Source organism: Chiloscyllium plagiosum, chromosome 26, assembly GCF_004010195.1.
Source record: "Chiloscyllium plagiosum isolate BGI_BamShark_2017 chromosome 26, ASM401019v2, whole genome shotgun sequence".
Classification (NCBI taxonomy): domain Eukaryota; kingdom Metazoa; phylum Chordata; class Chondrichthyes; order Orectolobiformes; family Hemiscylliidae; genus Chiloscyllium; species Chiloscyllium plagiosum.
Window position 1 is genome coordinate 16771889 of NC_057735.1, and position 17229 is coordinate 16789117.

At 39.1% G+C, this 17229-nt stretch overlaps 1 long non-coding RNA gene and 1 other non-coding gene across 3 annotated transcripts; both read right to left on the reverse strand.

Annotated features, from left to right (window-relative positions):
- Positions 1–417: 417 nt before the first annotated feature.
- Positions 418–490, reverse strand: trnat-ugu. Its single transcript has one exon. It is a non-coding gene; the product is annotated as a tRNA-Thr (tRNA).
- A 39-nt stretch (positions 491–529) lies between these two features.
- LOC122563145 lies at positions 530–8896 on the reverse strand. Of its 2 annotated transcripts, XR_006315500.1 has the most exons (4): positions 8458–8896; positions 6908–7011; positions 4050–4228; positions 530–847 (listed from the first exon to the last, which is right to left on the reverse strand). It is a non-coding gene; the product is annotated as an uncharacterized LOC122563145 (long non-coding RNA). The 2 variants fall into 2 exon arrangements; XR_006315501.1 differs by lacking the exon at positions 4050–4228 and having other exon boundaries at positions 539–847.
- Between the last annotated feature and the right edge of the window lie 8333 nt (positions 8897–17229).

The following is a 17229-nucleotide window of genomic DNA, read 5'->3' on the forward strand; positions in this document are numbered from 1 at the left end:
CCCTCCAGTGTGGAAACAGGCACTTCGGCCCAACCAGTCCACACCGACCCTCTGAAGAGTAACCCACCCAGACCCATCTTCCTCTGACTAATGCACCTAACACTATGGGCAATTTAGTATGGCCAATTCACCTAACCTGCACATCTTTGGACTGTGGGACGAAACTGGAGCACCTGGAGGAAACCCACGCAGACACAGGGAGAATGTGCAAACTCCACACTGACAGTCACCCAAGGCTGGAATCGAACCAGGGATCCTGGTGCTGTGAGGCAGCAGTGCTAACTACTGAGCTACTGTGCCCTCCCCCCCCAAAGCGTGGCAATTCCACCCGGTCACCCAAGGCTGAATTTGAACCCAAGTCCCTGGCACTGTGAGGCACCAGTGCTCACCATGTTGCTCAGTTAAAATGGAACGCATTGCCCAACATGGGGCTCGAGCTCACGACCCTGTGATTACAAGTCACATGCTCTATTAACTGAGCTAGCCAGGCTTCAGTCCTAAATCACTGCAGTGATATTCATTTGCATACAAATTGTAAATTCAGGAACTTAATGATGTGTAATGAATGTCAGTGGGGCATTTCAACATAAAATGGCAATTTGATTTTTATTTCAAGACTTTGGGCAGATTTGTACACATACTCTTGCAATTTACAATGAAACAGAACTCAAGGCGCATTTGTTTATCTGAAATTACTGGATCTTTTTCAAAATAATAAGGTCAACTGCGATTAACATGTTATGTTGCAGGTATATTGGAAAGAGCAGTCATTAGTGACTGCCTCAGTGAGTGAATGATTGAATCAAACACTGAAAGTTCTAAAGAAGCTCATCAAGGCTGGCAGCATCTGTAGAGAGAGAAACAGAATAATTAATGTTCCAAGTTCAATCAAGCTCTTCATCAGAACTGAAATAGGTTAGAATTTTTAAAATATTCTTTTGACAGAGGTGGAGGAGGAGCAAAGTGAACAGATGATGGAGCAAAAATGAAGGGATTGTTGGTGGTGGAAGAGAAAAAAAGGATGTAAAATGTGGGTAGATAAATGTGTAAATATGAGAGAATTTGTCCATTCTACTGAGAGCAAAGTAAACAAGATAAGCTGTATAGTGGTTTGTGGGGAAGCAATGTAAGAAAAATGGAGACCAGATGTCATATGGTCAGACTCTTAAGTTGTGGAATTCAGCATTGAGTCCTAGAGGCTGTGAAGTGCCTAGGGACACTGGGCTTCTTTTATGACAGACCAGTAAGCAGTAGACACTTCCTGAGGAACCTTGGGCACTTCACCAGTGAAGATGACTTAAACCTCGTGCCACTGCATCACCAACAGCAGCCTTCAGGTATTAGGGATCATGGCAGGAGGTGAGCAATGACAAGAAGGTTTGAACGGGAAGCTGAATGGAAAATTCCTGGAATATTCCGCAACCAAATGAGGAGAGGTGATCCATTTCTCTTTCTTTGAAATTCCTTCTTGGTCAATCACAAGAAACATGTTTTACTTCTTTTTTAACAAGCAAATAAATTCAGTTAACCACACCAGGTAGAAAGGAGAGCCAATTCCAAGACTTTCTTCAGTGAAAGAAAGCGGGGTTTTATTATCTATTAAACTCAAGAAAAATAGGAAACCACAACAATCAACACATACACAACACAGGCAGTAAGCTTAAGAAAAGGAGGATTTCTCTACAAACAAAAATGTTCAGGCTGTTAGGGTTTAAAGCCCCTCAGTTGCAGGAATGAAACCTGAGTCTAAATGGTTCAGCTGTTTTCCTGGTTGACTGGCAAAGTTGCAGATTCCCTTTGTTTCTCAGTCAACCGTAGTTTCATCCAAGTTGCTTTCTCCCTGGGCACTGGTTTTTGAGGGTGCAAGAAAGAGAGAGAGAAACAAGCAAACAGAATGTCTTGCAGTTCTTGCTTACAAATCTGTTTTTCCTTTTCTCTGCTATTCAGAAACAACTGTTGATAAAGATTCATTTGTGTTTATCTGAGTCTGCTCCTTGACTTTCCAAGCTGAATATTCCACAGACAGCCTTTCACCTCACAGTGTAACTGCCAGGAAGATGGGTATCGAGTAGGAGGTACAGATCTCAGGTTCAATACATTTTTATAACAATGCTTATTTCAGCTCAGGTTGATACTTGTTTACTGATATTTTCATGGCTAGTCAGGTGACCACAGCAGCCAATTTAGGTCAATATGACCTCTTTTAAAACCATTTGTAATTTATGAAAGGTCTATTAAAACTATATTAAAATCAAATGTTGCAAGGTGAATATCGATAGGTCATGTTTACTACTATCATAGCAACACTTTAAAGCCTACTTTTTGATGATGGCCTTCAGTGGTCCCTTTAAGAATCTCTGATCAGTCAGGGAATCAAGGATTATGGGAAAAATGCAAGAAAGTTTGTATGAGAATTGTCAGATCAACCATGATCCTATTGAATTATAGAATCCCTACAATGTGGAAGCAGGCCATTTGGCCCATCGGGTCTACACAGACCCTCCAAGGAGCAAGCAACCGAGTCCCATGCAACCCCACCCCCCTTGTATTTCCTGTGGCTATTCCACATAACCTATATATCCCTTGACACTATGGATAATTTAGCATGGCCAATCTACCTAACCCATGCATCTTTGGACAGTGGGAGGAAACCAGAGCACCCAAAAAACCCACTTAGAAATGGGGAGAATGTGCAAACTCCACACAGACAGTCCCCTGAGGCTGGAATCAAACCCTGGTCCCTGGTACTGGAAGGCAGCAGTGCTAACCACTGAGCTACCATGTCAAATGGCAGAGCAAGTTTAAGGGTCTGAATGGCCTACTCCTGCTCCTATTTCGTGTGGTTTTATGGTCTTATGATTAAAAGAAAAGAGAGATAGGGAGATGTTTTGAGAAGAAATTCCATAACTTAAGGCCTGTCTAGCTGGGAGCACAGCCTCAGATGGTGCAGCAGTAATATGAACATATATACATATAAAGGGCTGAAAATGTGTTGCTGGAAAAGCGCAGCAGGTCAGGCGGCATCCAAGGAACAGGAGAATCGACGTTTCGGGCATAAGCCCTTCTTCAGGAATGAGGAAAGTGTGTCCAGCAGGCTAAGATAAAAGGTAGGGAGGAGGGACTTGGGGGAGGGGCGTCGGAAATGCGATAGGTGGAAAGAGGTCAAGGTGAGGGTGATAGGTCAGACTGGGGTGGGGGCGGAGAGGTCAGGAAGAAGCCGGAGTGGTTGGTCTGGGTGTCCCAGAGGTGTTCTCTGAAACGTTCCGCAAGTAGGCGGCCTGTCTCCCCATACACATATATCCAAGATACCAAGTTTGTAAGGCAATTGTTGCATGTCTGAATATAACATCATGCAGTGGGTGACCATGTGTAAGACAAGCTTTGAAACTTGGAAAATTGTTTCCAAAAATGAGGGGTCATGTTACACAACAAGAAGAAAACATGAATCTGCTACTGTTGCTGTAGTTGAGTGCTACTTTAAAATATAAAAAGAAATAACACCACAAATTCAAATTAAATCAATCAATCAAGTTTTACTTAATAAATAATATGTATTCATACTTTTGCCACTGTCTGATGACAAATTGCTGGAATTTGATCTTTGGGTCATTTCTATTGATCTACTGCTGCTTATCTTCTACAAAACAGTGACACTAACTAATCTGTTCTGAAAACTGGCAATTCTGATGAAAAAAAGATTCAAGATAAAAGGCTTCAGTTTAACAAAGTATCACTTCCCTATGTCTTTGGCTTGCTGGCAGAGTTTTTCAACATATTTTAAGAAATACTAAGCCTCATATAAAATATACCTCTGATGAATGGAATTATTTTCACATTATTTACTTGGGTTAAAATGTAAAGTCAGTCTCAAATGTAAATCAGACCAACTCTTGATAAATTCAATTGGTTTTCTGGATTTATGTCATTCAAAACAACTCATTCCACAAACTCCACTGTGGACTTTTTCCAGGAATTGTGCAACAAAGAAAATTCATTGGCAAAAAAATAGATATACAAACAAATCTTTCTGAAACTTATGAGAGTCTTACCAATGGAAGCCGTTGTTAATGCTGAAACAAAAAACTAATGTTGATTGTTCTGTTGAAGGATTCCATTTTCTAAGTTCTTTATTTCTCTCCAACCCAGGAAATTAATGTTTACCCTGAGCAGACCTGTTCAAACCAGTTTGAGATGTTTGGCAGGCTCCAGAAGAGCCATTAAAAGTGATCTGTCCATATAGGAAAACATGTGACTCACATTTATTCATCAATGGTTAGGAAAAATCATTATAAGCAATTCGTTAAACGGTTGCAGTTTTTGTTATAAAATTGTCAGAGAGATAGGAAAGTTCCATTAACTCTGAGAGAAAACACATATTTCTTTTAAATGATTTTGTGTGCCAAAACTGTTCGGATATTTTTCAGCCAAAGTATATCTGATGATTTCTATGAAGCAGCTCTTAATACTTGATCAGTTTAGATTTGGAAATTGTACACGTCTAATTATCGTACTTAAGTTGCATATTTTACAGACCCTGACATTGATGCACGTATTTGGGTTGCACAAGTAAACATTAACAGCTCACAATACCCCAGCTCAAGAGCTGATTGAATCTGGATGTGGGATTTTATCTATTTTATTTTATGTTATCTTGTTACGATTTTTCCAGCTCAAATATTAAGCTATCAAAAGTGCATCAAGAAAGCATTACTTGGAACTGAACACTGTTAAAACCCAGATTTGATTTCAAATTGGTGTCACTGGGTATTGTATATAGTTATGATTCTGTAGCAGAGCGTTATATGCTATTGAAAATTCTGATATTAATGTTGGGACTTCTAAGCTGTAAAATTCATGAGTGAAAATTGCTGAGGTATCCATTGACCTTTACATTAGAAGCTCTAGTTTATTTTTATTGTTAGCTGAAACTGTAGATGGGATACCCAAATAACTGGTTTGCAATGGTATGTACTTGGGATATCTCAATTAACTGGTTTGCAATGGTTTGTACATGGGATATCTCAATTAACTGGTTTGCAATGCAAAGGGATACTAGCAGGGTGGGTTCAATTCCCAAACTGGCTGAGGCTACCATGAAAGACTCTCCTTCTCAACCCCTCCCCTTGGAGGCATGGTGACCCTCAGGTTAATCCATTACCAGTTTTGTGTGGTATCTCTCTCTCTCTCTCTCTCTCTCTACTAGGAGGTCAGCCCTATAACCTGGTAAGACTTTATCTTATATGCACAACATTTAAAAGGCACATAGATAAGTACACAAATAGGAAAGGTTTGGCCAGGAGCAAGCAGGTAGGACTGGTTTAGTTTGGGATTATGTACGGCATGGGCTGGTTTGACCGAAGGGTCTGTTTCCATGCTGTATGACTCTGAGACTCAATGATGGCATGCTACAGAGCAGCATATTTCAAGTGGCATTGGGTCCAATATCTTCATAGAAAACTAACAAAAGGTGACTGAGGTCACAGCAATAGCGCAAACTACTTAAGAGACTCATCTACATCTTCATTAAACCCTATCTCTACAACCACTTCGCAACATATTAACCAGGTTTCTCTCCACAGATGCTACCTGCCTTACTGAGATTTTCCAGTGTTTTTCCAACTTGGCTTTAAAATATTTGTTCAGAGTTCTAATTTTTCAACTTTGAACTGCAGATTGTTAAAGAGATAGAAAAATATCCTGTGCAGATGTTGGTACTGCTTGACATTAGTTATACAACCTCTAATTAAACCTATGTAGCACTTTTTAGCATCATAACACATCCCAAGGCACTTCACAGGAATGTTATAAAACAAGATATGATACTTGATTCACATGAGGAGATATTAGATCAGCTGACCAATAACTTGGCCAAAAAAGTACATATTGAGGAGCATCTTAAAAATAGAAAGTGAGGTTGACAAATAGAATAGAAAGTGAATTCAAAAGGTAGAGAGGTGTGGAGAGGAAATTCCTATGCTTGAGGACTAAGCATTGGAAAGCGTGATTGTCAATGATACAGTTAATATCAGGCTGCTAAAGAGCTCACTATTAGAGGAATGCAGAGGTCTTGGAAGGTTGTGGTTGTGGAGGTAGTTTCAGAGATAGGGAAGGGCAAAGCCATGGAGGGATTTGAAAGTAAAGATGAGAATTCATGGAAAGTTCTTCACAGGTTCAAATGTGATACTGAGTTTGCAAACAATCTGCTTTAAACTCAATGCTGCTAAGAATCAGTAGGGAGGGAATGGAGTTTTGAGCAATGACCAAAATCAATGGCTCAGTCTCTCTAATATACAATTAAATATGATGGCAATGTTTGCAGGGAAGTTATAGAACAAAATTGACAGGGATAAGGAAAAGAAATTGGAAATCTGAAGCAGCAAAGTGTGGAAATACCTAGCTGGTTAATCAGCTCTTTAAAAAAAAATCAACATTTTTGTAATGTATTTTTCAGCAAATTCTTCGGAGCATTGCTTTGGCACTACGGTAGTTCAAGCAGAGGTAATTTAACAATTTAATGATGATGAATTAAATACTGGAAGAAGAGGAAGTTACAATGCTAAAGAGAGAGAGTAAGGCAGTGGGGTGAGTCCCAAATCTAATGAACAGCCAGCTAAGATATAATGGAATGAACAGCCTTTCTTTGAGTGAGCAATGTCTATAGTCTACAAAATGAATACCTGAACATAGAATTCAAAGCCATTCTGTTGTTGCATTTATAGATAATTGGTAACACTGTCTAAAAGCCAGGCCAGGACAGACAATTGTTGCGCATTGGCACTGTCACGAACAGGAGATCTTGGTTTGAGTCCCACCTCCTCTGAGTAGGCTGTTTTTTTTAAAGAAGGCACTTGTGCTGCAGTGTTAGTGTCCTTATCTCTGAGCCAAGAGACCTGGGTTCAAGTCCTACCTGCTCTAGATGTGTGTCATGACATCTCTGAACAGGTTGATGAGAAAATATTTTCGAAACGAGCCAGAGTCGGCTTAATATTTTTCCTTCAGAACTGAATGATTCTATAATAACCAACAAAGGAAAAAACAAAAGTAGAAAAATAAAGCACAAATAAAGGTGTGAATGCTACATTTCCCAAAATAATCTTCCCTAAATGTCGATAGATGGAATGGTGAAGAGCACAACTGCAAATTTCAAGGTTTAGATCAACCTTTTATCCCTCACAGGAACAGAAATAGGCTATTTTACCTCTCAACATTGTTCTAGTGTTTACTCAGAACCTGGCTGAGCAGCCCATCATTAGATTCCTTTAGATCTCCATTGTCTGGTTCAATCATAACAAATTCAGAAGCAGCTTTTTGCTCCAGCCTCCCTCCCAGGAGTTGACATCTGAGGAGGAGGAGGAGGAGAGACTGACCAGAGATTGTCATCTGCCAGGATCTCTCTCCCTGCTGCTTTGTCTGCTGCTGTGAAGTCTCTCGGCACACAGTCACACTCACATCGCCAGGAGATCACACAGTCACACTCACATCGCCAGGAGATCACACACGCACACTCACATCGCCAGGAGATCACACAGTCACACTCACATCGCCAGAAGGTCTCACAGTCACACTCATATCACCAGGAGATCACACAGGCACAATGGGTGCAGGAAGCCAGTTTCTTCCATTCAACAGATTTTACAGGTCTTTCTACAATTCCATGCGTTTTGTTAACACAAATTCACTGTAACCTAGTTGACAAATTCGGGACACTGTTTCTAAAGCATAATCTTTTAAAACGTGTGTGAGCTGTAACACAATTTCATCACAAACACTTTAAGCGTTGTTTCTGGAGAGCGATTTTTCTATAATGTGGGGTTGCACAAGAGTGCAACCATTGTGTTATAGAAGAACTAGCTGTATTTCTTTCAGAAAGCACACCTGGGAGCTAATGTCAATGATAAGGACTCTTGACCCTTTATGCAAATACCCTGTGAATTTGGGACAGGTAGAGGTTGGGCGATCTATTGGCTAAAATTCCCAATCTGCCCTATTTAGGTGGCCATGTAGGCCTCGAGGAATTTTAGTTCATTTTGTCTCCCTTTTGGCTTTCAGGGTCAGTATAAAACATGTCTGAGCAGTTTCAGTTCATACAAGAATCTTCAAATGATTCTACAGACAGAATTTCCAGCCTACTGGTTATTTGACTCTAAGAAGTGACATCCAGTTGGTGTGCAACTTGAAAGTTTATCGCATTGAAGTTGCATTGGGATAGCAGCTTTGCCAATGCTGCTTGAATGTCTTGATAAGCCCTTGATACTGATATTTCAAGTGTTAATTCTCTGTACATCAAGAAATCTTACTGTTCATGAATTGACAACTTATAGACATTAGAGTCATACAGCACGGAAACAAACCCTTCAGTCCAATCAATCCACGCCAAACATAATCCCAAACTAAATCAGTTCCACCTGTCTGTGCTTGGCCCACATCCCTCCAAACATTTGTTATTCATGTACTTACCAATATGTCTCTTAAACATTGTAGAGTCGGTTCTGATATAACATGATCGTTCCGTTCTCATGTGATCTCCTGTTCAAAGAACATTGCAAAATAGCAGCACCATTTAAACTAATGGGGCTGAAATCATAAGTTTTGAAAGTTTGCATTTTACAAATAACAGCCTAAAATTTTCAATTGTGTTAAAGCCAATTTGCGTTGAAGAAATATGCATTATTGCAGAACAGACTGTAACTATACCCCCATTCATCAGTCCCTCTGGAAGTTCGTTCCACACACGAACCACTCTGCGTAACCTCATGTCTTTTTAAAACTTTCCTCCTCTCACCTTAAAAATATGCACCCAATTCTTGAAATCATCCACCCTAGGTAAAAGACACCTGTCATTCATCTTATCTACACCCCTCATGATTTTATAAATCTTTGTAAGGTCACCCCTCAACCTCCAACACTCCAGTGAAAAATGTCCCAGCCAACTAACCTCTCCTTATAACTCAAACCCTCCATTCTTGACAACATGCTGATAAATCTTTTCTGAACCCTCTCCAGGGCAACCAGAACTGGACACAGTACTCCAGAAGAGGCCTCACCAAAGTCCTGTACAACCTCAACATAAAGTCCCAACTCCTACACTCAAAGGTCTGAGCAATGAAGGCAAGTGCTAAATGCCTCCTTAACCATCCTGTCTACATGTGACGCAAACTTCAAAGAATTACGTAGCTGAACCCCTAGGTCTCTCTGTTCTAAAACATTATCTAGGACCCTACTTAAAACAAGGTGTTTCCTTTTCTTGCACTCAGTTCAATAAGTAAACTTAAAAATAACTTCTGCCCTCAGGCTATATGCCTGACATGGAATGCATATTGTAAATTTCAAGCATATTACAAGAGGTACCTTACAGTGAAACATGTTATGCAGAAGCAAATTGAATTCTATTGCATTTTCTGTAATTTTCGATGTGAACTTTTTTTAATGTAGTTTTATAAGTGTTAGGATTAATCCAAGATACAATCACCAGACCAAAGGGCTGCTCTGTCTTTAGAGAGAGATGAATGGTGGTGGTTTAAACTGAGGGTCACCACACCTCAGCTGAGGAGTTAAGAAGGAGAATCCTTTATGGTAACCGCAGCTGGCAAAGGTAATTGAACTTACGCTGTCGATAATCACTCTGCATTGCAAACCAGCCAATTGAGCTAAGCCAACTCCCTAAAATAGAGTATCCATCAAAACTTAAAGAAGTGTTTTTTCCTTAAAGGCCTGAATGAGTAGGATATCTTCTCCTGGCGGCCTGAAAATATGTTTTGAGAAGTATGACATGAAAATCCCCAATACTTCTAAAATTTCACTTCATCAGGAGAAGGGCTATGCTCTGAAAGCTTGTGATTTCAAATAAATTTGTTGGACTATAACCTGGTGTCATGTGATTTCTGACTTTGTCCATCCCAATTCAACACTGACACCTCTGCACCATGTCCAACATTTCAGTGAGAGCATTGTATTTTACATTAATTAGACTACTTCTGCTTTGCAAATGTTGGTATTGATTTTTTTCCCACTTTCATGTGATGCTGCATCATTTTAAATTATTCCTTAATTATTCCATGAAGATTCCTATTAATTAAGTTGTGAGCTTTTATCTAGTCAATTTATTTGTGATAATCTTTACTCCTTTCATCTCTTCACTATCCTTTTATTCTTAAAAGAATTATTCATTAAAGGTTTACCAGTGAAAATGTTACATTTTTGTATATGGTTATTCCTTTCATCTCTGCCTTATTCTTTCAATTTTAAAAGAATTCATTGTACCATTTGCCAATAAAGATGTTTCATTTATCTAACTTTATGAGCATGATTTATTGTGGTTTCTAATGGCATTCATCTGATAAGGATCTTTGCCATCCATATCAACTGGATGCTTCTATCACTTCTCCTGTAATTAACATTTCACTTTCACACCCAGGTGAGATGTTGCCATGAGATTTTTAAGCTCATCTTTTCTATTAATTGACTATTGGGCTGGCACGGTGGCTCAGTGATTAGCACTGCTACCTCACAGCACCAGGTTCCTGGGTTTGATTCCTATCTCGGGCAACTGTTTGTGTGGAGTTTGCACATTCTTCCTGTGTCTGCATGGGTTTCCTCTGGGTACTCTGGGTTCCTCTCACAATCCAAAGATGTGCTGGTCAGGGGAACTGGTCATGGTAAATTGCCCATAGTGTTAGTCAGGGATAAATATAGATTAGGAGAATGGGTTACTATTTGGAGGGTCGGTTGTTGGGCTGAAGGGCCTGCTTTCATACTGATCTATTGATTATACTTCTTGCTGTTTGTGTTGATTAATTAATTAAATTAATTTAAAGTTATTTAATTAATAGCAAATATGTGTTTCTTCCATTTCCTTTTTGACATTTTTTTCCCTGCGATGACATTTTTCATGGCTCATTCCTACATAAATATTTATCTTGAATTGTGTTTAAAATCTATGTGTGCCTTACCAAATTAGTTTATATTTGTTTCTCAATCAAACCTACTGGATATCATTAAATAACCATCAATCGTGCAGCACTGAAAATCAGGAAAATGCAAGAAGCCAGAATTGGAGGAAGACTGAATCCTGCAAAGTCGGTGATCTGGAGGAGGTCACAGAGATAGGAAGCAGCAAAAACATTTAGAAATTTGTACTTAAGGATAAAATCAATGTATTGCCAGATCAGGAGCCAACATAGTTCACAAAGCACAGGAGCTTTGGGTGAAGGAAGCAGACCCAATGAGTTAGGTCACAAGCAGCAGACTTTTGGATGATTACATTTAATAGAGTGAAAAATGCAAGGAATGTGTTGTACTAGTCAAGACAAGAGGTAACAAAAACAATGATGAGAATTTCTGCAGCAAATGTGGTGACGCAGGGATGGATTTGGGGGACGTCACAGAGGTGGAAATTGGCCATCACCATGACGGACCCAGTCGGCATTCAAAAGATCAACTTGGCAGTAGATGGGACACCAACATTGTGAACAGGCATCGATTGGTTGTCATTGGATGGGATGGAGTTTCTGGCTCAGAAATAGAGTTTACAATGAGTCCCAAGAATAATGCCTCATTAATCTCCAGAGGAATCTCGATTATCTGAAGGACACGAGTGGGGAGTATTTCGTTTGGTTAATCGAATTCTGGATAATTCAATGCCAGATAACATAGTGTAGCCAAGCATCGGGACCTTGCGATCTTGCCGGATAATCCAATATTCAGATAATTGAATGCCGGTTAATCAAGGTTCCTCTATAGTTTGAAACAATATTTGTTCATCGAACAGTGAACATTTGGACAAGTAGTATAATGAATCAGAGGTTGGAGAAGCAATGGGGGAATTGGGATAGCAAGGTACAAAGTTAAAAATCACACAACACCAGGTTATAGTCCAACAGGTTTATTTGGAAGCACTAGCTTCATCAGTGGGGTGAATTTATACTTGCAGAATTACATTGTACTTTGCTCAAAAACTGCTTGAATCCATGTAAGATTCTGTAAATCTGTTTTTTAGATTAGAATCAGTCTGACCATTGTGGCACAGACAGCCTCACAGGGAGCTAACACCTTCAATACCTTATCAAGGCCGACACAACACCAATTGTTAAAGTGCACTTGAGAATGTAACTTTTAAAAAAAGTTTTGCCATTTACACATGAAAGAACTGAAACCAACGTGATCTTTCTAAAAGATGAGAGACTTAACAAACAATCCGGGTCTTTTTCAATATATAATTTCAGTTACATCACACTGTAAACTTTTGCTATAAATTCTGTCTTACAATCTTATTCTCCACAATCACCCTGATGAAGGAGCAGCGCTTCAAAAGCTAGTGCTTCCAAATAAACCTGTTAGACTATAACCTGGTGTTGTGTGATTTTTAATTTTGTACACCCCAGTCCAATACCGGCATCTTGAAATCAAGTTAGGAGTATGCATGAAGAATGACCACCACATAGATGAGAAATAGAGGAGCATGAAGGATTGATATTTGAGCAACTCCAAAAATAGTGAAATAAAAGAGAAAGTGCTAGACAAACTGAACAGGTCCGGTAGCATCTGTGACAAAGTTAAAAATCATACAATACCAGGTTATAGTCCAACAGGTTTATTTGGAAGCACTAGCTTTCAGAGCGCTGCTTCTTCATCAGGTAACTTGTGGAGCAAGATCATAAAACACAGAATTTATAGAACAAGATCATAGTGTCATGCAACTGATACAACATACTGAACAAACCTAAATCGCTGTTGTCTTTCATCTTTTAGATGGGTTGCAGGTTTAGATTTATTAATATGTAAACTCCAGAACTTCTTTCAAGTCACATTCCTATGATAACTTAAAGTTTTATAAGAAAAGGTGACATCTCAGTTCAGACAATGCATTAAAGGTGTGAGGTAACATCTGTCTGTATTCCAATCTTCAGTCAGACTGGTTCTATTTCCATAGTAGAAATTTTAAAGATGTCACATGGATTGACTGCTGACAGATTGTGCTTTTTGAGCAAAACAGAATATATAAACAAATACAATTCTGCATATGAAAATTCATCCATAGACTTATATGTGTATGTACGTGTATGTGAGGTAGAAATAGAGTGTGTGTGTGTATGCATGCTTGGTAGAGTGTGTGTGAAGTATGACGGAGTATAAGCCTATGAATGGGTATGCATGGGTACGAGTGTGTGGGGTATATGTGTGTGTGTCTGAGAGACAGCGTGTGTATGAAAGAGGGTCAATGTGACTGTGTGAGTACATAAGGGCGTGTGTGTATGTGAGCTTGTGTGTGAGTGTGTGTGTGAGACAGTGTATAGTGTAGTGGGGTCACCTGTAGTGTAACATGAACCCCAAGTATTAATGAATTGAAACCTGCAATGAGTTCTAAAATATGAAAGACTGAACAGCAATTTAGGTTTATTCAATATATCAGTTGCATGACACTATGATTTTGTGCTATAAAATCTGAGTCTTATGATCCGGCCCCACTAGCTATCTGATGAAGGAGCAATGCTCTGAAAGCTTGTGCATCCAAATAAACCTGTTGGAATATAACCTGGTGTTGTGTAATTTTTAACTTTGTCCATTCCAGTCCAACACTGGCACCTCCACATCATAGCACCTGTGAAGGGAGAAAGAGAGTTAACATTTGAGTCCAGTAGAACTCTACTTCAGAATGTAGCATTTTGCTTTTATCTGATGGTAATCATGTGTGAGATCAAAAAGAAGCCATCACAGATGATTCTCTAGCAACACAGAAGAAGTAGGAATGGAATCTCAGTCAACTTGACATCAGAAAAGAGGCAATGGAGAAAGACAGCACATGGCAAAGCAACATTAATTTTGGGAAGGATGAGGATGGATAGGTTATCATGGTCACAGTCACAGAAGTTTTGTTTGAGACTTGAATACAGGCTATTTCAGCACCATGGCAGGGAAATAAAACTGTTTGGACAAATGCAAACTCAGAGATAGAGGAAAGAGGGACATGGAATTAGGGCGAGGTTTTCAGAGAGATGGGAGTTTGAAGGTGGAGCAAATACAAACATGAGGACGAAGATGGCAGATTTGAAAGATTTGAAAGTAAGGAAGGCAGTATGTGGGAAGAAGGAACTGAAAACAATATCAGCTCAGGTGGGTTATCAGCTCATAGCATGGTTACAGCACAGAAGGAGGCTTTTCAACCTATCTTGTTCATAATAGTCTCTGTAAGATCAACTCAGCTGGTCCATTACCCTGACTTTTCCACATATTCCTGCAAACTAGTTTGCTTTTGGAGGATCCTGAGAAAAGAAGATTTTAATTATTTCCGTTTTATTTTAAGTAGAATAATTCATTGAACATGTTAGTGGTTTGAATTAGATATAAAATTGGCTCGATGGCAGACACAGAGAGTGATGGTGGTGGAGTGTTGTCTTTTGGACTGGAGACCTGTGACTGGCAGTGTCCAACAGGAATCAGGACTGGGTCTACTTTTGTGTATCATTTATAGAAATGATTTAGATGTGAATATAGGAGGCATGGTTAGTAAATACCTAAGATTACAAAGAGATCTTGATCAATTGTGTCAATGGGCTTTGGAGTGGCAGATGGAGTTTAATTTGGATGAATATGAGGTATTGTATTTTGGTAAAATGGTAGGACTTATACAATTAATGGTATGGCCCTGGGTATGTGTTGGAGATAAGAGGGGCTGAAGGGTTCAGGTACACAATTCCTTGAAATTTGCATTACAGGTAGACAGGGTGAGTAAGAGACATTTAGCATACTTGCCTTCATTGCTCAGATCTTTGAGTATCGAAGTTGGGACATCATATTGAGGCTGTATAGGACATTGTAAGGCCTCTCCTGAGTATTGTGTGCGGTGGATATTATTAAATTGGAGAGAGTTCAGAATAGATTTACCAGAATGTTGCTGGGATTGGAGAGTTTGATATATAAAGAAAGGCTGGATAGGCTGGGACTTTTTTTAACTGGAGCATAGGAGGTTGACAGGCGTCTTTCTAGAGGTTTATAAAATCACAAGGGGACTAGATAGCAAGAGTCTTTTCCTCAGTATGTGGGAGTTCAAAATTAGGGGGCATATTTTAGTGTGAAAGGAGAAAGTTTTATAAAGGACATAAGGGGAAATGTTTTTACGCAGAGTGGTTCGTGTATGGAACGAACTGCCTTAGGAAGTGGTGGATGCAAGTACAGTTACAACATTTCAAAGACACTTGGATAAGTACACAAATAGGAAAAGTTTGGAGTGATATGGGCCAATGCAGGCAGGTGGGACTAGTTTAGTTTGGATGCGTTGGAACAAAGCGTCTGTTTCCATGTTGCATGGCTCTGTGACTGCATGGCTACAACTCTCCAAAAGGTTCTCTTTATGGTTGCTGACTGTCGCATTGCATTCATATAATTTTCTGTTTTTGACTCAAGCTTCCAGGATTTTTATCTTATTATTTTAAAAGTTACTTCAAAAATTCACCAAGTGACATTTATATAGAACCAACTAGCAACATATGTATGTTTAAAAACTGGAATGTAGTTCTTATTTGCAAATATTACAAACAGTGCTGTGTTAATAACAGCATTGTAAAAATTAGAGCATAATTGCATTTTCCAGTTTTCAGCAAAATGTTGTTCCAATGAAATTCATGGCTGGTCATCCTGTATGGCTTCTGTCAACTTTTCTCAAGCAATCTGCTCCTCAGTTCATTAATGAATGAGTGAGTGAGTGAAAATAAACTAAGGGCCATAGGATGCATGTGATGTGGGTATATGACAGGCGTGAATGATCTCATGGACAAAGCGGCCAGGCAGAACAATACAAGTCCTAAGTTCCCTAAGCTCCATAGTAAAGTCCTTGATGGATGAACTGATGTATGAGCTTATTCAAAAGCAGTCATGACGAGATGATTGGGATGGTGGTTTGGGAATGCACAGTTGTGTGGACCAAATATGGAAAAGGATAGAGTCTGTGGAGCATCTGGGGACATTGTGGTGAAGACAAAGTTGTCTGAAAGCCTGGAGAAGTGTGCAGTGAACTGCTGCTGCAGATTATCGCTTTGGCGTTCATGTGGGAAATTGGTGCTGACTAGTGTCTCAGGGAAACAAGAGGAGAATTGGAAAATGCACAGAAATGAAGTGAGTTTAGCTACTAATAAGATACAAATGCATTCAAATAAGATAATGACCATTCATTGACGAGATTTTGAGCTCACTGTTTAAAGTCAAAGGGGAAACTGGAATTTTTTTGCTCAACATCGAAAATCTGATTTTTCCATTTTTGCCATTTTTTTCCAACTTTGTCATAATTGCCCATACTGTTCAAGGGAGGGGGGAAAATTTGTTCTTTCTGTTTGTATAAAATTCAGCTGTTTTGTAAATAGCATTATTCTATATAAAGATGAAGAATAAGTCATTTTACAAACCTTAGATGTACGTATAAAATCCAAATTGGGCAGACTATAATTAGACTTGCAATTTTAGTTTCCAGGAATAATGATTTGCTATTCATCAATGATATCAGTAACCACAAGCTGAATTAGAAAATCATTATGAAGAGGAGTTCAGATTGTTTTCATTCATGTGCTGTATATTTATCTCTGACAGGCCTACAGTCCTAGAGTAAGCAACACCCAGATTTTATCAAACCTGGGTTTTATGATTGTTAATACTCCACTCCTGCTCAGCTGGGTGGGAACCTCAAATTGAATAGTTGTTGACTGCAAAGCAGAAGTGTGTTCAAAAACAACTTTCATAACTCCCAAATTCTGCAACTGAGCTCTCATTGTGAAATAAGTCACTGTGCTATACAGAATGCCAAATGGGGTCCTGTTTTCAATACAATAACAGTGTTTTATCTGGATCTGGTCATCTACTTGACAGCTCATACTATAATTGCGTTGCTGCACAATATATTATTATTTTTGGCTTTGTAAATTACCCAGTCTGAACATCCGGTTGACTTGGAGGTGATGTATCTTGATTAACGTAACAGTAAATCCACTGAAAAGCATGTTCTCTTCCTAGCAACTGACCAAACTTGAGAATTTAAGATTACAAGCATTGTTTTTCTCTATTATACAGTCCAATATAATATTTTGTTTGAAAGATACTCACATGTGACAGCAATGTCCTACAAGATGGTAGTGTAGTGGTAATGTCTCTGGACTAGCAATCCAGAACCCTGGGCCAACGTTTTCTGAAGAAATTGATTTTAATTCCACTGTGGTAAATGGTGTAATTTGAATTCAATAAGATCTG